General features: G+C 37.2%; 1 pseudogene; it reads left to right on the top strand.

Annotated features, from left to right (window-relative positions):
* LOC140713157 (uncharacterized) overlaps positions 1-24392 on the top strand; it is a 40207-nt pseudogene that overhangs the window by 6125 nt on the left and 9690 nt on the right.

Genomic DNA, 24392 nt, shown 5'->3' with positions numbered 1-24392 from the left:
CATTTGTCCACCTCCAGTTTTTTAGTGTTCATCTCCCTCTATGCTGATTCTAGCTGAGAGTCCTTGTTGGTTAACTCTCCTTGCTGAGATGGAAATTTACTAAGCAAGAAGAAGTTAAGCTTTAGACAGCTAGGACATATTTTCCTACAAGCTTCTTCACCTATCTTTTCAGTTAACTCTTTGAAAGTTTATTTTATCCCTTACATTTAATGGTTTATTTTTACATAATAGAGAAGACAAAAAAAGGGAATTAGTTTTGTTTAGTCATCCATTTTATCTCAAGTGCAGGCATCCCTTCCATGTTCTTGTCTGAACAAAACAAAATGTATTTTTTGTTGTTGTCGTCCTTAGTTTATTCCTGGCTTTAGCCTAAAATAACAGAATAACAATATTACAGGGCTGTTACAGGTATGCAGCTGCTGTTCTCCTGTTGAGTTTAATTCATTAAACTAAATTTTAATCTGCCTTTTATGTTTTACTAACCAGTCTGGTCCTTGACTATACATCTGCTTCCATTCTTGAAATGCTTTTCCTTTTCCTTCCTCAGGTCAAAATTATTCCATTTGTAAAACTGCCTTAACCTGCACCTATAGATTCTCTCATCTTCAGATCACAGAAGATCATTTTGGTTTGCTCAAGCCATACTGCCCTCTACTTGTACTTACTGATTCAGTGATAATCTCCTGAGCTTTCCCTTCCATTTCTGAGCATTCAGCCCTGGCCAGGCATCCTCTAGAGGCTTCTCCAACCTTCCTTGCTCAGGCCTCCCTCCCTGCCTTTCTCGCGCTGACATGCTCTTCTCCATTACCAAGAATGCTCTGCTGCGACTGCTTCATCTCCACATGACTCTAGCTTCCTGGGCTTAGTTTTCATCTTTAAAGCAAAATGAAACATTTACCTACATTCTTAATCAGAATTGAGAACTACCTCTACTGCAAGTAACAATTTGAGATTTCTGCAGGTACATACTTCCTGGCCTCACAATCATCTAATAGGTCATGAAGTGTACCAGGCACGTCCATATGTGTCTCCTTTTATCCTCACAGGCACTGACTGATGAGGAAACAGAGGCTCTGAAATTTAAAGTGAATCTCCCAAGCCATAAATGGTTCAGATCACGTATGATTATGTTTTCTGATATAAAATCTAGAATCTTTCCACTAAACCACTTGGCCTAGACTAACTTTGTATGTCTAAAGCCTCATTTACAGTTTGAGTATCCTGGCCTCAGTTGAAAGCTATTCTTCATTCATTGACAATTGACTTGAAATGGATGATTTTATATCACCTCTTATAAACTACCCAAGGTGTCCCAAACACCTTCCAAATTATAATATTGTTCTCTGAAATTACAAAAATTATTGATATATGCTATATGAATGAATGACATTAGATATTTATTCTTTTCCTCAGACTTACTGAATAGACCAAAAGGAGTGTAACATTTAATATTATAAGCTCCTTCACGGTAGAGACTCTCTTCTTCATTTCTGCAGCCATTCCTCATAATTCCTGGCAGAGGGCATGTTTATTAAATTAGAATTAGAATTCAATTTTCAGATTGTGGCTGTGTCCCAGGCTAGATACAGTGGTGGATAATTTAATGTGTCCATCAAATAAGAGCATGGACTTTGAAGTTGAACAAAACTAGGCTGAAATCTAGACTGTCTGCAACTAACTGTGTGACCTCAGGCAGGCGAGTCATTTAACATCATTAAGTTCCACTTTCTCATCAGTAGCATTTTGATATGCATACTTTTCTCATGCAGTTTCTGGAAGGAGCAAACCAAACATTGTATATAAAATACCTGCCAAGGAATGAGAACTCAATAAACAGGTGTTTATTGTCATAACTTAGAATGGTTCTAGGGGCTATCAATGAGAGATACACCCTTTGCAATCAGTCTTGGGTGGACTGTAACATGCCTGGGCATTTTTCAGGCAGGATCTGAACCAATTAAGGTGAGTGATACCCTGCCTCTCACAACCCTGCTAAAAGTAGTTGAGGTCATGCCAGTTTTTGCAATGGTTTGGAAATCAAGCCTTCTGTGCTCTTCAGGAGGAGATAAGGATTTGTCCTGGCAATATTCTATAATAGTAATTCTAACCCCTGGGTGCATATTAGCATCACTTGGGAGAACCAAAAACACACCAACGCCTAGTCGCACTCTTAGAAATTCTGATTTAATTCCTTCCAGGATGAAGTCCAGATGTCCTATATGCTTTTAAAGGTACCAGATAGTTCTAATGTGTAGCCAGAGTCAGAACCAGTGCTACATAGTGGTGCTTCCCAAACTTTGCTGCACATTAGAACCATTTGGAGAGATTTAAGAACTTCTGATTCCCCAGTTATAGTCTGTACCAATCAAATTAGGAAGTTTGAGGTGTTTGAAACTCTGTGATTCCAATGTACCAAAAGTTTGGGAACCACTCACTATTAGAGTGTTATTAAATAGGCTGGGTGAGGTGGCTTATACCTGTAATCCTAGCACTTTGGGAGACCGAGGCAGGCAAAGTGCTTGACCCCAAGAGTTCGAGATCAGCCTGGGCAACATGGCAAAACTCCATCTCTACTAAAAACACACACAAAAAAATTAGCCGGGCGTGGTGGCGCACACCTGTAATCTCAGCTACTCAGGAGGCTAAGACACGAGAATCGCTTGAACCCAAGAGGCAGAGGTTGCAGTGACCAAGATCACACCACTGCACTCCAGCCCGGGCAACAAGAGTGAAACTCGGTGTCAAAAAAAGAAAAAAAAAAAAAGAAAAAAAAAGCATGTTACTAAGCAGGTACTTGAACCAAATGAAGTAGACTTAGAGAATATATTTGTCACATTTGTTCTGGTTTATTATTATATAAAATATTGTGAAGATTCGTTTTTATTAACCCAAGCTCACTAATGTATTTCTTTCTAAATACTTTTGTTGGATATGCAGTTTGGGAAAAATATTTGATGTCAATACTGGCTGAACTGTTGAAGTTGACTTCATATTGCAGTTAATGTTTCACTTCAAGTTTCTGCTGCCTGAGTGTTACACATAATGAATTCCAAGAAAACATTTTAACAGCCAGGCCATTCAGACTTCTTCTGCTCAGGCTTTTTCTTCTGCTGATGAGATAACCTGTGTCAGGCAAAGAAAATCTGGGCTATTTTGCATTTATAGTATCTTTTAGATGGGAAATGGTCAACAGTTTGCTTATGTTAAACTAAAGTATGTAGTCCAGTGACATGTTTCTATATCCTTTCTCACCAAACTCCATACACAGTGGTTCTTTTTCGCTGTTTTCTTTCATTTTTTGATTTTTTAATAGTGCCATTTTGAGTTTGCCATTTTTACTCATCTTGGCTAAATGGAAAACACTTCCATTTTTTAAAAATGCTAACATAACAAAATTTTAAAACCCAACAACAATTAAACAAATAAACAAAAAACACAGCATTCCTTAGAAGTATTTGTCATCTAAGTGAGAAAAGTAGAAGGAAACTTGGAATAATTATATTCTAACCATATCATTTTATGAAGAAACTAAGGTGTATTTTTTAAAATATCTATTCTTTTTTATTTTCTTATACTTTAAGTTCTAGGGTACATGTGCAGTTTTGTTATATATGTATACATGTGCCATGTTGGTGTGCTGCACCCATTAACTCATCATTTACATTAGGTATATCTCCTAACGCTATCCCTCCCCACTCCCCCCTCCCCACAATAGGCCCTGGTGTATGATATTCCCCTTCCTGTGTCCGAGTGATCTCATTGTTCAGTTCCCACCTATGAGTGAGAACATGCGGTATTTGGTTTTCTGTTCTTGGGATAGTTTGCTGAGAATGATGGTTTCCAGCTGCATCCATGTCCTACAAAGGACATGAACTCATCCTTTTTTATGGCTGCATAGTATTCCATGGTATATATGTGCCACATTTTCTTAATCCAGTCTGTCACTGATGGACATTTGGGTTGGTTCCAAGTCTTTGCTATTGTGAATAGTGCCGCAATAAACATACGTGTGCATGTGTCTTTATAGCAGCATGTCTTATAATCCTTTAGGTATATACCCAGTAATGAGATGGCTGGGCCAAATGGTATTTCTAGTTCTAGATCTTTGAGGAATCGCCAGTGTTTTCCACAATGGTTGAATGAGTTTACCATCCCACCAACAGTGTAAAAGTGTTCCTATTTCTCCACATCCTCTCCAGCAACTGTTGTTTCCTGATTTTTTAATGATTGCCATTCTAACTGGTGTGAGATAGTATCTCATTGTGGTTTTGATTTGCATTTCTCTGATGGCGAGTGATGATGAGCATTTTTTCATGTGTCTGTTGGCTGTATGAATGTCTTCTTTTGAGAAGTGTCTGTTCATATCCTTTGCCCACTTTTTGATGGGGTTGTTTTTTTCTTGTAAATTTGATTGAGTTATTTGTAGGTTCTGGATATTAGCCCTTTGTCAGATGAGTAGATTGCAAAAATTTTCTCTCATTCTGTAGGTTGCCTATTCACTCTGATGGTAGTTTCTTTTGCTGTGCAGAAGCTCTTTAGTTTAATTAGATCCCGTTTGTCAATTTTTGGCTTTTGTTGCCATTGCTTTTGGTGTTTTAGACATGAAGTCCTTGCCCATGCCTATGTCCTGAATGGCATTACGTAGGTTTTCTTCTAGGGTTTTTATGGTTTTAGGTCTAATATTTAAGTCTCTAATCCATCTTGAATTAATTTTCATATAAGGAGTAAGGGAAGGATCCAGTTTCAGCTTTCTACTTATGACTAAGAAACTAAAGTTAACGTAGATGTGGAACTGTTACCAGTTTTTGCTGCTAATTAGTTACAAGTGGAAGGAGAAGTCGAGCCTCCTGATTACTAGCCAGATTTTCTTTTTCTCACTTCTCCTTGCTGAATCATTGGCCAAAAATGTACAACTAATTTCTCCTTTTGGGAAGCACATATTTCATATTAACTCTGGCAATTTATGAAAAAATGTAGATTCACTTCCTCCATTAACAAAATGTCAGTGCCTAAGAAGAAATAAGGTTTATTTTTGGAGGAAATCAAGTGCCTACTCAGAATATGCAGGAGATGGCACCTTTCATTTAGCAGCGCTAAGCTTAATGTGTTATGTTTTACTTACGATGTAATTTCTCCCGAATATATGAACAATGTAAGTTCTCATCACTACATATGTGAAATCACTAACTAAATGCCTGTCCTTGAGGTGAAATCTTTAATAAACTTTCACCCATCTTGAGTTATTTTTCCTCTCATTATACCTGGGAATTAAGGTATTTAAAAAATCTAATAAATTTCCATCTTTTTATTGCATAAATCAATTTTCTGAATTTCCTGTTATTATACAAGATAGCAGTGCTTCTGTTCATGGTGGGCAGATTAATGTGGTGTGCAGATCAGCTAAGTATCATGTATGTATACACACACAAGCACACACATATATGTGTGTGTATATATATGTATATTTTAAAATCTCACTTTCTGATCAGTCATTAAACATGTGGCAAGTATCTATCATATATACACACACACATAAGCACACACAAATCACAACTTCTTTTGAGTCTTAGTGTCCTTAGCTGTAAATAGAAGAAACCATCCTACTTTGTTTGTTCTCAAGTATGGTTATACTTTAGGACCACCCAGGAAACTTTGGGGAAAAAATGAGGCTCTGTACTACCTCCAGACAAATTAAAATGAAATTTCTGGGGGATGTGGCCTAGGCTAGAGGTGCTCAAAAATATGGTCCATGGACCACTGCTATTAGCATCACTGATTCATTAGTCAGCCTGGGATGCCATGACAAAATACCATAGACTGGATGGCTAAAAGTATAGAAATTTATTTCTCACAGTTCTGGAGGCTAGGAAGTTCAAGATCAAGGTGCTAGCCAATTCTGTTTCTGATGAGAGTTCTCTTTCTTGCTTGCAGACAGTAGCCTGTGTTCTCACGTGGCCTGCACATGGAGACAGAGTGATCTCTCTTTCTCCCTCTTCTTATAAGGCATCATCCTTATGACCTCATTTTACCTTTCTTTAATCCTAAAAGCTCTATTTCCAAGTATGGTCACATTGGGGGTTGGGACTTACGTATGAATTTTGGGGAACAAAATTCAGTCCATAGCAGTGGAGATCTTGAAAATTTTCAGACCAATCCCAGATCTACTTAATTAGATTCTCTAGGGGTGAGGGCCAGAAATCCATGTTTTAACAAACTGCAGGTGATTCTTATGTACATTTGAGTTTGAAGACCACTGGCCTAAGCCAATAGTTCTTAACACTTAGACTGTATATTGGAATCACTTAGGGAATTTATAAAACTTTGATACCTGGGGCCCTATCACAGAGATTCCAATTTACCTGTTGCAGGATGCATAGTCTAAACAAGTTTTACAGCTCTTGAAAGTGAATCTCATCTGAGAACCACTGGTGTAGAATATCTCTGAGGGTCTTTGCAGTCTAAAATGGTGTATATTTTAATATAATATATACAAAATATGTATATATACAATACATAGTCTAGATAATTTTCATCAGAAGGAGGATGATAGAGTAGCTCTTTCTGTTTTGTAGCTTCAGCTATGACTCACATTTGTTGTCAGTCCCTTTTCATTAATCACTTGATGACATAATGCATTAAGCAGGAACTTTTTGAGAAGTACTATTGTAATAGTATATTTGCTAAATATAAGCTTTATTTTTCAGTAAAAATCAAGGATTTATATGATGATTAATGTGTTTCTACTGGATAAGACTAAATAAGGGTTTGGAGAGCAGCCAGAGGCTTATGAGACATACACACACACACACACACTTTTTTTTTTTCCAGAGATGGGGTCTTGCTCTGTTGCCCAGGCTGGAGTACAGTGGCAGGATCATAGCTCACTACAACCTCAAACTCCTGGGCTCAAGTGATCCTCCCACCTCAGCCTTCTGAGTAGCTGGGACTGTAGATGTGCACCATCACACCCAGCTCTCTTGAGATATTTTAAAAGATTCTTACAAATTGTGAATCCAGGAATAATTCTGAAAAACAATCTAATTATTTTGTAAATCTCAAAAAAGTTCATTAAGCCATATAAACTAAGAAGTTATGGGTATTTCTTGATGTTAAAACTTATATTCAGCCGGGTGCAGTGACCCAAACCTGTAATCCCAGCACTTTGGGAGGCCGAGGCAGGCAGATCACGAGGTCAGGAGTTTGACACCAGCCTGCCCAACATGGTGAAAGCCCACCTCTACTAAAAGTAGAAAAATTAGCCAGGTGTGGTGGCACACACCTTGTAATCCCAGCTACTGGGGAGGCTAAGGCAGGAGAATCACTTGAACCCAGGAAGCGGAGGTTGTGGTAAGTCGAGATCACGCCACTGCACTCCAGTCTGGGCAACAGAATGAGACTCCATCTCAAAGAAAACGAAAACAAAACAATAAAAAATCAGCTATATAATTTAAAAATCTCTTTTGATATTAGAATATAAATGGCTCTATGATAAAAATTATAGATGTCATTTTCCTCAAATTTTACAATAATAGTTGTAAAAAATGGCATCTTAAAAAATGTATCCCAAATCATCAGAACTCTGACCAGTGAATTTAATTGTGATGCCATCAGCACAAATATTAGCACATAAAAGCAGAAAACTCAACTCATAGTTTTTCTTTTCTCCCGAAAGCACACAAGCCATTAAAAAAATTTTTTTTTAAATGTCAAATTCATCACAGGAATAAGTAACTGAAGAATCAAAATTAACTATCATCTTTAAAGTGCTGGGGCTTAATAGGAAAGTTATTAAAAGTGGTATTTGAGCATTCGACTTCATTAGAATTCTTTTATGATGCGGCCAAGGTGGCAACATTTTCCAAATTTATGTACATATTAAGTGTCCATACTAATGTCACAAAGGGACTGAGAGAGTTAACACTAAATTGTTACATTCACCCAAATATTCATGCTCTATTTAAAGAGGGATAATGGTGTCACCTTTATTTTCAAATCTTTCAAAAACTAGCTTTTGAATATTTTCCCCATGTTTCAATAAGTAAAATTACCAGGAAATTACAAACGAAATATTAAAATATATGTCAAGATATGACTTTTTTTTCCAGATGCAAATGCAGAGAAATATTCCTTCCCTTTAAAATTTTTTTTAAATTTTAAGTTCCAGGGTACACATGCAGGATGTGATTTGTGACATAGGTAAACATGTGCCATGGTGGTTTGCTGCACCTATCAACCCATCACCTAGGTATTAAGCCCAGCATGCATTAGCTATTTTTCCTGATGCTCTCCCTCCCCTGTCACCCATAGGCCCCAGTGTGTGTTGTTCTCCTCCCTGCGTTCTTATCATTCAGCTCCCACTTATAAGTGAGAACATGCGGTGTTTGGTTTTCTGTTCCTGCGTTAGTTTGCTGAGGATAATGACTCCATCCGTGTCTCTGCAAAGGACATGATCTCATTCCTTTTTATGGCTGCATAGTATTCCATGGTGTAATATTCCTTCTCTTTAAGCAAGTTTTTAAGTAAAACATAATTTTGTGGGGAATCATTTGAAAAGAATGTTGCCATATGAACTGTGCTTTCTTTGGATGCTACTAAGAATAACTATGGATGAAGCTAACCTAAGAGATCTTGCCTCACAAGTCAACAGATGCCATTTTGTGAGTAAAATGAGCTATATCAACACTTAGAACGACAGATGAGCTAACACGTGCTTGAAAAGTAAAGGAAGTATTATAGATTCCCAGTTTGTAATAATAATGTGAAGCCTATCTGTTTCCACTTAACTACATCACCTGTCCTATACACTGTACTGAAATTAATGATCTCTATTACAGTTTTTGTTCTGAGTGTGAAAGAATAATACTAACTTTTCTTTGTCCCTGATCTATCAGCTGTTGTTCTCTGAAATTTAAACCTGGACAAGAAGCTTCTAAATTTTACTAATATTAAAACAGTATTTGCCATATATAGGAAACAAAAGCTATATAACTACAGTAACTGAACTAAAATTATAAATAGGAAGAAAAGTATATTTAAATTTGATCATAGATGGTTGACAATTACTCAAATCCTTAAGACTTATGATGACTCCCTTTTCTAATCTCTCTACAGTTAAAAAATAATATGGAGATTTAGAAGGAGGAAGTTGTGAAATATATCATATATTCAAACCTACAAATGCTTGTATAGTAAGTGTTCCCTATTTAGTCTAGCATGAAATCATAAGAATTGTCATGTACTCTAATAATCTATTTCTGATAGTTCCCTTAAGGCAAATTTTCTTCAAACCTTTTCTTTAAACTAAAACTAATATGGATAGGCAGATGATAAATAGAAAGCTAGATGATAAAGATATAGAAATATAAAAGTTTCACAAATCAATGTTTCTATTTTTTATTTTAGTCTATTTCATTAAAAAAGAAAGAATTTGATCAACTAAATAGATTTCAAGACCCACTAATAGATTGCGACTTGAAACTTAAAAACATTGCAGTGACGTTACTGTGTATGTGTAGAGAGACACTGTTCATGTTTACTTTCAAAGTTTAAGGGTATAGACCTCTAAGAACTATGAAACTGAAATAATGACTTCTGAATGCTTTCTAACCTACATAAATCTGACTGATAAACACAATAAAGCATCAAGAAGATGGCTTGATGCTTTAGCCAAACAAAAGGCAAAAGTAGAGCCAACTTTGATTAAATTGAGACACCTTGTAGCATTTAGAGGCATGCTCATATTGGCAGAAGGAAACTGTAGCAAGTAGATAAGGTTTAAAGCAATACACTATCTCTGTTTGTCTAAGGACCACGTAGCTCTTCCAACAGGAAGATCATATGTTTATGAGGCACAACAAGAAATTTTGCAGTAGTTAGAGTTGTAAGGCACCAGAGGTTCCCCACAGCCTAGAAGCTATCAGCTCATCAATGAAAAGGTCCACCTGGTTGATCCGGAGTCTTCAGTTCCTGTCACTGGGAAGGATACTTCCAAGAACTGCATTTTCTACCCTACACCTGGCATATTCTGTCACCACCTTGTCTTAGATTTTTATTAATTAAAGAATAACTCTTCCCCTCAACAAGGCTCCATTTATAAATAATTGTATGGCACTAGTATTTATGCCAATATAGGCTGCAGTCTGCTATTACAGATGGAACTGATATTACATCTCCAAACATGACATTTTTATTCATTACTATTCACAAAGTGAATGTCATTGCCCTAGATCTCTATGATCAGAAACAGTCAATAGCAGAAAGAAACAAAAAACAAACAAACAAACAAAAAATCACTTACAAGTGATGTAGGAAAGAGAGTCATGATCAGGAATTTTTTCTGCATTGAATGCCGGGCTTTGAAGAAAGACAAAGAAGACTTGCCTGCCTTCTTCAGCAGCAAGGATTCAACTAGACAGTAAAGGACTGAAATTGGAAAGTATTTTTGTGACCTGTTCTAAGAAATCATTAAAAAATCAGATTTATTCACATACTCTTATTTGCCTGGGGACATTTTAATTTATCAGTGACTTGGGTTAATTATTCCCTCTAAATACTACACTTGACAGCTCAGCTTAAACCTGAGGCATTCAGAAGGAAATACATCAAAATGCAACAGACATGGGTGGGGGGCATTTCTATGCATCTGCACTGACTTTGAAAAACACACACACATGTGCACGTGGATTTTAATACATTTTGGGACATACGTGCATGAATCTCAACAGGCTGGGAATCACTGGGGAAAGTAGATCCTTTGAATGCACCCTTCAGAGCAGCAAATATTTCTGTGGCAGGGGAAGTAGTTTCTAAATATTTTGGATGCTTACCAATAACACTATTAAAGTTCTCACATATTTTATTAAAAGATGAGAAAGAAGAAAAACTATTTTTTGGCTTAAAAAAACTGTTATATAAGCAAGGCTCTGTTGATGGCATGCAAAAAGATAACTTGTTTTTATGGCTAAAGGGCAGGAGCCAGGGAGGGGCTCATCACTCATCAACACTTGATCCTTCTAACTAGTCCTGGAGAAGAAGAAACATTGTTCTCTGGATGCAGAGAAAACCAGAATGTTAGTAAACGTGAAGGTGGGAGAAATATTATTAGTGAATGTCGCACCACTCAAATAAGTAGAATTTATTTTTTGGAAACATGTTAGAAAGATACTAAGGCCTCACTAAAACCATAGCTCCATGTGGTTTAGGCAAAACTAATAATGTGAGATGGTGAAAAGAGGAGGCATCTGCTTAAGGGTGTGACTATGGATCTGTAGTAATGAATTTGGATGCCTTAGTTATGCAGACAGAATCTGGTGAGCAGAGACTACAGCAGGGGCTATGAGTGGTGAGGCTTTCTATGCCTCAGAATTGTAGGAATCCTAAAACACTTGGTGTGGCTACTGTCACCCAAGATGAGCAGCATGGGAGGGAGAAGCTAGCATTGGATGGAAATCCAGAGTTGTGGGATTCGGGAACATCCTGGCTCTACCAACAACTCAGGTTACCAGAATAAGTCACTTTACCAATGGGGTACCTGTTTCCTCATTCTCAAAGTGAGAGAATTGTTTCATCTACAAGATTCCTTTAACTTTAAAATTCTATGACTCAAAGTTCCTGAGCTATGGAACTATGCCTTCTAGATCAAAATTGTCCAGTAGAAATATAATGTAAGCCATTTATGTAACTTTAAATGCTTTATTGCCACATTAAAATATGTTTTTAAAAAGGTAAAATTAGGTCTTACAATACTTTTATGTAACCCCCTATGTCCAAAACATTATAATTTTAATGTAAGTCTTTGAAATCTTGACTAGCTATGCATACTTCAAGTGGCCAATAGCCACATGTGCCTAGTGGCTCTGTCTACCATATTAGATAACATAGCTCTAGGCAGTTGTGTAAAGTTCACGGATGGGAGCAGGAGCTACATTTCTCTTTGATGCTCTGAGCCATAGTTCCAAAGACTAGAACTATTCACCAAAATTACTAGAGGATCTTAAAAATGTCTGAGCCCCCCCGATTCCTTGGCCATGGATCATGTCTTATATCTCTCCGGACAAATCTGAAGTGCAGCCTGTCCATACCAGTCTACAGGACAGCATTTCAAAGCCTCTTCGCTGAGCTAACAGCCTTCGTGCCATTCAGGGGTGGGTTGAATCAGGGAAGCAATAGTCATGTGGTTAGCATCCTCTTCAGGGATCCTCCAGATAGTTATTGGGAGAACTATATTTTGTCTAGTATGTGAGTTGGAAGATTTCGACACTAATTCTATGACACCATAATTGTCTTGTTATTGAAGGCTATTTAACTTTTTCAAGTTAAAATGTGTTAAAGAACAATGAGCTAATGTAAAACAAAGGAGGTCAGATTGCACTTTGCCAGGATGTGTCCACTTGTTGCCTTGATGGAGCTGCAGCTGTAGTTACAGATCTACTTTTGAGCCTGCTTAATATTTGCATTGTAGACTGGTTGCGCATAATCTTCCTAGGACTGATTCTCACCTTTGAGTGTCTGCAATTTAGTATTAACAGACTAGTTGAGATCACATATCAAATTGAGGAGTCCTATAATGCTTTTATTTTACTGACATGAAAGAAGCGGGTATATGTATTGGAAAATTCCCTTTTAGATTTCTGAAATCGTTTAAGCATGGACCAAGGAGGCTACTGTACTAGGGCAGAAAACAGAAATTAGGCTAAATGAGCCCTAGCCAGCATTATCCTAAAAGGAAAGGAAATAGGAGTCTGTGGCCTAACTGGAGCAGAAGGCTTAAAAGTATCAGCTGAAAAACAGTTGGTAAATAAGTAGTAACCTGAGGCTCTACAGTCTGGTCATACCTAAAGTGTTCAAATCAGAACAATGTGAAGGTTTGAAGAAGGTACACAGAAATACTGAGTCTCATACAATGCTGGTGGAAGTATAAATTGGCACATTCCTTTGAGAGAGGATTTGGAGGACAAATACAGGATTTGGAGTAACAAATCTTTAAAAGGTATGTAAATTTGCATCCAGCAATTCCACTCCTTAGAATATATGCACATATGTGTGAAACTGTATGTATGCAAAGTTGTTCAACATGGTATTGTTTAAATTAGCAAAATACTGAAAACAACTCAAGTGTCCAATAATAAACATGCTTAAATGAACTATGCACATAGGTATATGTGCCTTTATATATGTATGTATATATGTAAAAATGTGTAGTGTGTATTATATATGTGAATGAGTACAACGGAACTGACACTAGTGTCAAGTTTGGAGTATTTCCATGGAAAGCACATTTCATTAAAAAGCCAATTACAGATTATTATATAAAACCTGTCACTATTTTATTATAAAAAGTAATGTAACCAAAAAATGTAACTACAGCAACAATTGTGGGAAAATAAACAGAAAATTATAATTTTTATATAGATGTTATAAGAATGCAAGTAATTTTCATATCATTTACAGAATTATGAACATGGATTTCATGTTTCTGCCCAGTGGGGTCTGTTTTCAAATTAGACCCATTCTGAAGATAAATGGTCTCACCAAAAGCTGAAAAATACCATCCTTTCCTTAGATGGGAAGAGCAAGTTTCTTGAGCCCCTTCCCATTTTGACAGAGTTGTAACTGAAGTGCTTGTAAGGCCAGATTGTATGACAATTCCATGAGCTTCCTGGTTCCCTTACTATACAAACCCTCCACCCACTCTCCCTTAAAATAACTCATGCCTTTTGAGACAGCATGAGGGGGCAAATCTGTTTCTTATACCAGAAAAAAAAGCCTGACTCAAGAACAATGACTGACCTCCAGAGCAGTTGTAAGGTCCACGTGAGGTTATGTTGTCTAAGCTCCTAGTAGCACATAACATAAAACAGGCTTTCAATAAATATTATTTACTGTTCTCCAATCTCCTTAAAAAATTTTAAAGGGATTTTGATCATTAGATTTATATAGTCTGGGTCAACATTTACTTAACAAATCTCTAATCCTTGCCTCATATCTCAAGGACCTGAACTAATATTATTATTTTTTTCTTTAAGAGAAAGACTGTATTTCAGGAAATATTATATCCAAGTATTGCTCTAGATATAGGTGTACTTTTGCAAGCCATCTGAAGTCTAGATTCTTGAAAGTGTCATATCACTCTTTAAAAGTGGATGGCATTATAATTCAGTGTCTGAAGACTGCTCACCTCTACTCTAAAATATTTTCTAAGAGTCTCAGTATATGACATAGGAGTATGTTTAGATTGATTATAAGGTTTTTTAAAAATTAAAAATAATTACCAAATTGTTTTACATCACCCATTAAAGCTCACAAAAACCAAATATGTTTATAGACAATCTCTCGCCAAATGACAACAGTTATAAAATAAGCTAGATATCTGTCTGAATCCCCTTATGTGGAGCCAGTCAGATCTATGATCAAGTAACAGCTGTACAATGTATTTGTTCCATAACCTTAGGCAAATTAACTTAGCCTCCCCAAATCTCAGTTTTCTGGGAATATCAATGTCCCATCTTTTGAGAGTATAAGGATGAGAGATAAAGAATGTAAAGTGTTGGACCCAATGCCAGGAAGTGCAAATGCTCGATGGTAGCTAGTATTATTATGATTGAAACAAAGTTTATTTAAAGAACCTTACTAAGAAACATTTATAAGATTTTCTGGAAATTAAGATGGCATTCATGAAGAAAGATATTTATTCCAAGTAACTATCTATGACATAAACAGATTTATTTGGAATACTACAAAGGAAAATATCCCTTAATTTTCCACCCAATATTACCTAACACACACATGCACAATTCCATCATGACTACTCCCCCTTAGCAGTCTTTTCATTTTTCCAGAGCAAAAGTAGGACATAAAGTTCCTTCTCCTGAACCACAAGTTGGAGGTCATCATCAGTTCATTTGGAAAAATAGCCATCAGTGTTTACACACACACAGACCCACACACACAAACACACTACTCGTATGGATATTTGAACTATAAATTAGTAAAGACCTAGATTTTGATAGTTAGCTAACATAAACGAATGAGGTAGTGGGGAAGCCCAACCACTTATGACCACAAGACTCATATCTCTCTCTTACCCTGTAAAGGGACTGTTAAGTCCCTGATGGACTTGTCTGACAAACACATTACACAGTCATACAAATCATTCATTCTGGAAGAGAGAAAGAGAGAAAGGAAGGAGGAGGGGGAAGGGGAAAGAAAGGAGGAAAGGAAGACTTCATGTGTGGGGTATGTATGTGGGGTGGGCTGGAAAGCTAGGTGAGTTTTGGAAAGCCTATTTTTTGCCCACCCAGAGCTTGCCCAGACTTGCCCTAAGGCTGTGTTGCAAAATGGGTAATGATTTCTCTGCCAGGTCTGTTATTGGAATGAGTAAAGTCTCAGACCTAACATTTTTTTTTTCTTGGCCATCTTCCCCCTTCAACACAAACATCTGAGGCTGTGGTGGTTTTAAGTATGCTCCTCAAAGCATCCCAAAGTTCCTGTTTCTTATTTCTCAATTTCTTGATGTTTACTATCCAGTTCAAGAGCTACTGACCTCTGCCTCACCCAGCACTAACCCTGTGGATTTTAAATCCTTATGCATTTGAGAACCACTATTCCAAGCACAATTAACCTCCATTCAGAGTCTAGAAATTAGGATCAATAACCTATGCAAATTCAGCACCATATTGAGAGATTCTTCTGGAACAGGTATTTTATCATTTGAGGAAGCTCGGTGTTCGGAGAACCTTTGTGATCAACAGAAAAAATGGTTCTGACCAGCCATTTCAGTTGAATTGATTCTTGGACACAGGAACAGGGTAAGTTAAGGTCTGAAAGGATTGGTTGTACCAAGGAGGCCATGAGTAGATATATAGAGAATAGTTGATTAGCTCACATAAATATATGGAGAGTGGTGATTCTAAAAAAGTATAAACACTTCAAATCAAGAAATGTTATAGCTAGGCATCTAATTGGTTCCTTTCATTTTACATATTTACAGGCAGAATTGAGGTTCAGAGATATTAACTAACTTTTCCAAGGGTTTGAGCAGAGACTGAAATGAGCTTTGTTTACAGGCCAGGGTAACCAAGGAGGTTACAGAAATTAATAAGGATTTAATATCAGAACTTAAATTTCCCATAAACTAAAGAGAACCACTGTGGGATAGAAGAACTGCAGTTACTAGAAAGGTGCATGATAAAATGTAAAAGACAACTCCCCAGGTTCTACCAAAGTTGGGATAAATCTTCCTTAAGGTCTTTGTCACTATTCATAGTTCACCAGGGTGCTTTCTGATTATAAACTGAAATTCCTAAATTCTCTGAGTTTAGACTTGGAATACTCTGATGACAGTAAGGACTATTTTAATCAACAGAGCTTATTTGAACGAAGTTGATTAAGTTGAGTTTCTAAAATCACTTACTGAGGACTCTGAATTCATGAAAAACAATCCAAGATGGTCAATATCCCTTATGCTGTTTTTCCTCTTTGCAGAACATTATTAAACATTTCATTATTATGTAGCTATTTTATAATGAGGTAAAAATAATAAAGTTATTTATAAATAACATCACTGCAGCAGAGTGGAGTAGAATGTAGTTGTGATATATTTCACCAATAAAAATATAATCAACTATAAAGATGGTTCCTAGGAATTTAAATGTTAATGTTATAACTTAGCATATTTCTTAAATAAAAAAAAGTTTTAAGATGTGAAGAAGTATCAAGTTCATTTTTTATCTTCTACTGTACTCAAAACAGACCCTTTGTTTTCTCTCTCAGGTACCAGCAAGGGTTACTCTGTTGCTGCCAAGAGATTTTGGTAAGAGACAGCCAAACCGAGTCAGATGACTGTTCTGTTAAAATAAGAGTTTCAAGACTGTAGACTCATGAGATGCGGATTCAGTGAAGGAAAACATTCCCATCTCTGTTAGAGGAAAGTTATAATGGCATTGAACTATTTGGAAGAAAAGAGAAAAGGAGACAAGCAATCTTGCTTAATCACAACAAATGTTCTATTGAACACTATGTAAAAAACAAACTATAATAGCAGTAATATTAGTCAATTTGGGAGCTTTTAAACAAATGAACATTCTTTTTTAAGACTGTAAGTTCTATGTAAAATAATATAATGCAGAACAGAGACTAGAATATTTCATAAAACAGAAGAACTTTCAGGACTTTTTTCCAAAAGGAAGATATGCCAGGAAAATCTTTATACAATTAAATAGTCTATGTTCGTCATGTCTAAAGGCGTGGAAAACACCCAAAAGCTATTTTTTTATTACTTGGAGTCAGATTATTTGGTACCATACACGTTTAGTGAATATACTTGCATGGAACATAACTCATCTTTGAGAATATCATCATAGCAGTCCGGACTTGCCTGACCTTTAGAGAGCCATATACTTTTCTGTCTAAGGAATAGTCTTGAATATCAGAATTACTAAATGAGTACAAAACAATGCCTGCCTGACTGGGTTTTTTGCTACCTCAAAGAATAGACAGTTGTGTCAGCTGGCCTTTTTTTTATGATTAATGGGGTAATGATGCTTCTGTTTAATACCTTTTCCTGAGATAATCTGGGTAGAAGCTCATGACGCTGCAAATTCTAAATTTAATTATCAGTTTGCATTACTCAGAATTCACTAGAGTAAGCTTTTGTGATATGAAAAGAAGAGATTCAAGTTTTTTTCTCTGAAGAGTTCTCACGTAATCATGCTTTAAAAAAAAAGAATTTATTGCCACAGAAGTTAGAAGTAGAAGATTTCCACTCTTTGGGGAAATAAGTCAGTCCTAGAATAATGTAGACCCATGCACATTGATCTTCATACTCTTCCTCAATCATATCATCTTGAGCAGTTTTTATGAAGGCATATGAAATGGCCTGATCACTTTTCAGTTTTCTTACTATCCTCTTATGAGATAAGTCATTTTGACATAGGAAAAAAGCAAGATATAAAATTTAAAAATGAAACTAGATTTGAGCTAATTAGTCTCTTAAAATTACAAGGTCAGATTCCTAAACACTATAAAAGGGAGTAGTATGTTTAGGTATTTAAAAAAAATATTTGCATGTAAACATGAAACAATATATAAGTGATTTTTTTAAAGGTAGTAAGTGGTGAGCTTTTGGTTATGGCCAAGTGAGGAGACAAATTCTCTCTGTAAAAAGCAACTATAAAGCTGGATAAAATTGACAAAAACAATCATTTTGGCACTCTGAAAATCAACCAAAGGCATACAACAACCTGAGAAGCATTTAGGCTTGAAAAACTGCCGGATATAAGAATAATGAGAATCTGTGGCATTCTAGCCTGAAGCTACTCACATATCCTCCCTCCCCTTACTCTTCACTTCAGTAAGGACAGAGGATTTGTAGAAGCTGGCCAGCCCATGAGGACGGGCAGCTTCTCTGTTATGATCAATGAGAGCTCACTCAATCTAGAGTGATGAGAAACGACCACTCCCAGCAGCATATTTGGTTAAAATGCTGATCTCTGAGGCGGGTAAACAGGGAAAGCCAATGGCTCTACTAGTCTGAGGCTGTAGTCACAGTTGGCGAATATTACTCTGGCTTTGTATATTTCATGAAGAAGGCCCGAGCTAGTCACTCAATCCTGGCTACCCCTGAATTTGTTTGCATAAAAGAGAGGATAAGAAAAGATCCAGTGGTAAGTAAAAGCTGGAGCTTGAGTAGGCTTGAGAGCACCTGAACTCTTGAGTGAGTTCCCTTACCACGTAGAGATCCTTTGGCAAAAGACAGAAACTTCATTGGCTCAGGGGTTTCAGCACAACCTCTATCTAATCACTAAGCCATATTGGCATGGGAAAACCTTTAGGAATCCAGGTTGAGAGATGTGTATGTATGTATATGGGAGTGTGTGTGTGTAGATATACTGTAGATATACATATATATGTATACATATCCATTATATATTAGTGTATATAAATATTGATACATATGTATATGTATGAGCATGTATATGTATATGTTTTATTATACTTTAAGTTCTAGGGTACATGAGCACAATGTGCAGGTTGGTTACATATGTAACATGTGCCATGTTGCTGTGCTGCATCCGTGAACTCGTCATTTATATTAGGTGTATCTCCTAATGATATCCCTCCCCCTTCTTCCCACCCCATGACAGGCCCTGGTGTGTGATGTTCCCCACCCTGTGTCCAAGTGTTCTCATTATTCAGTTCCCACCTATGAGTGAGAATATGCGGTGTTTGGTTTTCTGTCCTTGAGATAGTTTGCTCAGAATGATGGTTTCCAGCTTCATCCATGTGCCTACAAAGGACATGAACTCATCCTTCTTTATGGCTGCATAGTATTCCATGGTGTATATGTGCCGCATTTTCTTATTCTAGTCTGTTATTGATGGACATTTGGGTTGGTTCCAAGTCTTTGCTATTGTGAATAGTGCCACGATAAACATATGTGTGCATGTGTCTTTATAGCAACATGATTTGTAATCCTTTGGGTATATACCCAGTAATGGGATGGCTGGGCCAAATGGTATTTCTAGTTCTAGATCCTTGAGGAATCATCACATTGTCTTCTACAAATAGTTTACAGTCCCACCAACAGTGTAAAAGTGTTCCTATTTCTCCACATCCTCTCCAACACCTGTTGTTTCCTGACTTTTTAATGATCGCCATTCTAAATGGTTTGACATGGTATCTCATTGTGGTTTTGATTTGTAGTTCTCTGATGGCCAGTGATGATGAGCATTTTCTCATGTGTCTGTTGGCTGCATAAATGTCTTCTTTTGAGAAGTGGCTGTTCATATCCTTTGCCCATTTTTGATGGGGTTGTTTGATTTTTTCTTGTAAATTTGTTTAAGTTCTTTGTAGATTCTGGATATTAGCCCTTTGTCACATGGGCAGATTGTAAAAATTTTCTCCCATTCTGTAGGTTGCTTGCTTACTCTGATGGTAGTTTATTTTGCTGTGCAGAAGCTCTTTAGTTTAATTAGATCCCATTTGTCAATTTTGGCTTTGGTGGCCATTGCTTTTGGTGTTTTAGTCATAAAGTCCTTGCCCATGCTTATGTCCTGAATGGTATTGCCTAGGTTTTCTTCTAGGATTGTTATGGTTTTAGGTTTAACATTTCAGTCTTTAATCCATCTTGAATTAATTTTTGTATAAGGTATAATGAAGGGATTCCGTTTCAGCTTTCTACTTATGACTAGCCAGTTGTCCCAGCGCCATTTATTAAATAGGGAATCCTTTCCCCATTTCTTGTTTTTCTCAGGTTTGTCAAAGATGAGATGGTTGCAGATGATTGGTAATATTTCTGAGGGCTCTGTTGTGTTCCATTAGTCTATATCTCTGTTTTGGTACCAGTACCATTCTGTTTTGGTTACTGTAGCCTTGTAGTATAGTTTGAAGTCAGGTAGCATGATGCCTCGAGCTTTGTTCTTTTGGCTTAGTATTGTCTTGGCAATGTGGGCTCTTTTTTGGTTCCATATGAACTTTAAAGCAATTTTTTCCAATTCTGTGAAGAAACTAATTGGTAGCTTGATGGGGATGGCATTGAATCTATAAATTATCTTGGGCAGTATGGTCATTTTCACGATATTGATTCTTCCTATCCATGAGCATGGTATGTTCTTCCATTTGTTTGTGTCCTCTTTTATTTCACTGAGCAGTGGTTTGTAGTTCTCCTTGAAGAGGTCCTTTACATCCCTTGTAAGTTGGATTCCTAGGTATTTTATTCTCTTTGAAGCAATTGTGAATGGAAGTTCATTCCTGATTTGGCTCTCTGTTTGTCTGTTACTGGTGTATAAGAATGCTTGTGATTTTTGCACATTAATTTTGTATCCTGAGACTTTGCTGAAGTTGCTTATCAGCTTAAGGAGATTTTGGGCTGAGATGATGGGGTTTTCTAAATATACAATCATGTCATCTGCAAACAGGGACAATCTGACTTCTTCTTTTCCTAACTGAATCCCCTTGATTTCTTTCTCTTGCCTGATTGACCTATCCAGAACTTCCAACACTATATTGAATAGGAGTGGTGAGACAGGGCATCCCTGTCTTGTGCCAGTTTTCAGAGGGAATGCTTCCAGTTTTTGCTCATTCAGTATGATATTGCTGTGGGTTTGTCATAAATAGCTCTTATTATTTTGAGATAAGTTCCATCAATACCGAATTTATTGAGAGTTTTTAGCATGCAGGGCTGTTGAATTTTGTCAAAGGCCTTTTCTGCATCTATTGAGATAATCATGTGGTTTTTGTCTTTGGTTCTCTTTATATGCTGGATTACGTTTATTGATTTGCATATGTTGAACCAGCCTTGCATCCCAGGGATGAAGCCCACTTGATCATGGTGGATAAGCTTTTTGATGTGCTGCTGGATTCGGTTTGCCAGTATTTTATTGAGGATTTTTGCATCGATGTTCATCAGGGATATTGGTCTAAAATTCTCTTTTTTTGTTGTGTCTGTGCCCAGCTTTGGTATCAGGATGATGTTGGCCTCATAAAATGAGTTAGGGAGGATTCCCTCTTTTTCTATTGATTGGAATAGTTTCAAAAGGAATGGTACCAGCTCCTCCATGTACCTCTGGTAGAATTCAACTGTGGATCCATCTGGTCCTGGACTTTTTTTCGTTGGTAGGCTATTAATTATTGCCTCAGTTTCAGAGCCTGCTATTGGTCTATTCAGGGATTCAGCTTCTTCCTGGTTTAGTCTTGGGAGAGTGTAAGTGTCCAGGAAATTATCCATTTCTTCTAAATTTTCTAGTTTATTTGCATAGAGGTGTTTATAGTATTCTCTGATGGTAGTTTGTATTTCTGTGGGGTCGGTGGTGATATCCTCTTTATCATTTTTTATTCCGTCCATTTGATTCTTCTCTCTTTTCTTTATTAGTCTTGCTAGTGGTCTATCAATTTTGTTGATCTTTTCAAAAAACCAACTCCTGGATTCATGGATTTTTTGAAGGGTTTTTGTTCTCTATCTCCTTCAGTTCTGCTCTGATCTTAGTTATTTCTTGCCTTCTGCTATTTTTTGAATGTGTTTGCTCTTGCTTCTCTAGTTCTTTTAATTGTGATGTTAGGGTGTCAATTTTAGATCTTTCCTGCTTAATCTTGTGGGCATTTAGTGCTATAAATTTCTCTCTACACTTTTCTTTAAATGTGATATGTTGTGTCTTTGTCCTCATTGATTTCAAAGAACATCTTTATTTCTGCCTTCATTTTGTTATGTACCCAGTAGTCATTCAGGAGCAGGTTGTTCAGTTTCCATGTAGTTGAGAGGTTTTGAGTGAGTTTCTTAATCCTGAGTTCTAGTTTGATTGCACTGTGGTCTGAGAGACAGTTTGTTATAATTTCTGTTCTTTTACATTTGCTGAGGAGTGCTTTACTTCCAACTATGTGGTCAATTTTGGAATAAGTGCAATGTGGTGCTGAGAAGAATGTATATTCTGTTGGTTTGGGGTGGAGAGTTCTATAGATGTCTATTAGGTCTGCTTGTTGCAGAGTTGAGTTCAATTCCTGCATATCTTTGTTAACTTTCTGTCTCATTGATCTGTCTAATGTTGACAGTGGGGAGTTAAAGTCTTCCATTATTATTGTATGGGAGTCTAAGTCTCTTTGTAGGTGTCTAAGGGCTTCCTTTATGAATCTGGGTGGTCTTGTATTAGATGCATATATATTTAGGATAGTTAGCTCTTCTTCTTGAATTGATCCCTTTACCATTATGTACTGGCCTTCTTTGTCTCTTTTGATCTTTGTTGGTTTAAAGTCTGTTTTATCAGAGACTAGGATTGCAACCCCTGCTTTTTTTTTCTGTCCATTTGCTTGGTAGATCTTTCTCCATCCCTTTGTTTTGAGCCTATGTGTGTCTCTGAACGTGAGATGGGTCTCCTGAATACAGCACACTGATGGGTCTTGACTCTTTATCCAATTTGCTAGTCTGTGTCTTTTAATTGGAGCATTTAGCCCATTTACATTTAATGTTAATATTGTTAAGTGTGAATTTGATCCTGTCATTATGATGTTAGCTGGTTATTTTGCTCATTAATTGATGTAGTTTCTTCCTAGCGTCGATGGTCTTTACAATTTGGCATGTTTTGCATTGGCTGATACCGGTTGTTCCTTTCCATGTTTAGTGCTCCCTTCATGACCTCTTGTAAGGCAAGCCTGGTGGTGACAAAATCTCTCAGCATTTGTTTGTCTGAAAAGGATTTCATTTCTCCTTCACTTATGAAGCTTAGTTTGGCTGGATATGAAATTCTGGGTTGAAAATTCCTTTCTTTAAGACTCTTGAATATTGGCCCCCACTCTCTTCTTATTTGTGGAGTTTCTGCCAAGAGATCCACTGTTAGTCTGATGGGCTTCCCTTTGTGGATAACCCGACCTTTCTCTCTGGCTCCCCTTACCATTTTTTCCTTCATTTCAACTTTGGTGAATCTGATAATTATGTGTCTTGGGGTTGCTCTTCTCAAGGAGTATCTTTGTGGTGTTCTCTGTATTTCCTGAATTTGAATGTTGGCCTGCCTTGCTAAGTTGGGGATGTTCTCCTGGATAATATCCTGAAGAGTGTTTTCCAACATGGTTCCCTGTCACTTTCGGGTATACCAATCAGACACAGATTTGGTCTTTTCACATAGTCCCATATTTCTTGGAGGCTTTGTACATTTCTTTTTACTCTTTTTTCTCTAAACTTCTCTTCTCACTTCATTTCATTTATTTGATCTTCAATCACTGATACCCTTTCTTCCACCTGATCAAATCAGCTACTGAAGCTTGCGCATGCGTCACATAGTTCTCGTGCCATGGTTTTCAGCTCCATCAGGTCATTTAAGGTCTTCTCTACACTGTTTATTCTAGTTAGCCATTTGTCTAATCTTTTTTCCAGGTTTTTAGCTGGTGAGGAGCTGCTTTCCTTTGGAGGAGAAGAGGCTCTCTGACTTTTAGAATTTTCAGCTTTTCTGCTCTGGTTTCTCCCCATCTTTGTGGTTTTATCTACTTTTGGTCTTTGATGATGGTGACGTACAGATGGGATTTTGGTGTGGATGTCCTTTCTGTTTGTTAATTTTCCTTCTAACAGTCAGGACCCTCAGCTGCAGGTCTGTTGGAGATTGCTCGAGGTCCACTCCAGACCCTGTTTGCCTGTGTATCTCCAGCAGAGGCTGCAGAACAGCAAATATTGCAGAACCGCAAATGTTGCTGCCTGATCTTTCCTCTGGAAGCTTTGTCTCAGAGGGGCACCACATGTTCTCACTCAAAGGTGGGAATTGAACAATGAGAACCCTTGGACACAGGGCTGGGAACATCACACACCAGTGCCTGTTGGGGGGTGGGGAGCTGCGGGAGGGATAGCATTAGGAGGAATACCTAATGTAAATGACGAGTTGATGGGTGCAGCAAACCAACATGGCACATGTATACCT

This window comes from Chlorocebus sabaeus, chromosome 13, assembly GCF_047675955.1.
Source record: "Chlorocebus sabaeus isolate Y175 chromosome 13, mChlSab1.0.hap1, whole genome shotgun sequence".
Classification (NCBI taxonomy): domain Eukaryota; kingdom Metazoa; phylum Chordata; class Mammalia; order Primates; family Cercopithecidae; genus Chlorocebus; species Chlorocebus sabaeus.
This window is presented reverse-complemented; position numbering and strand designations above follow the sequence as displayed.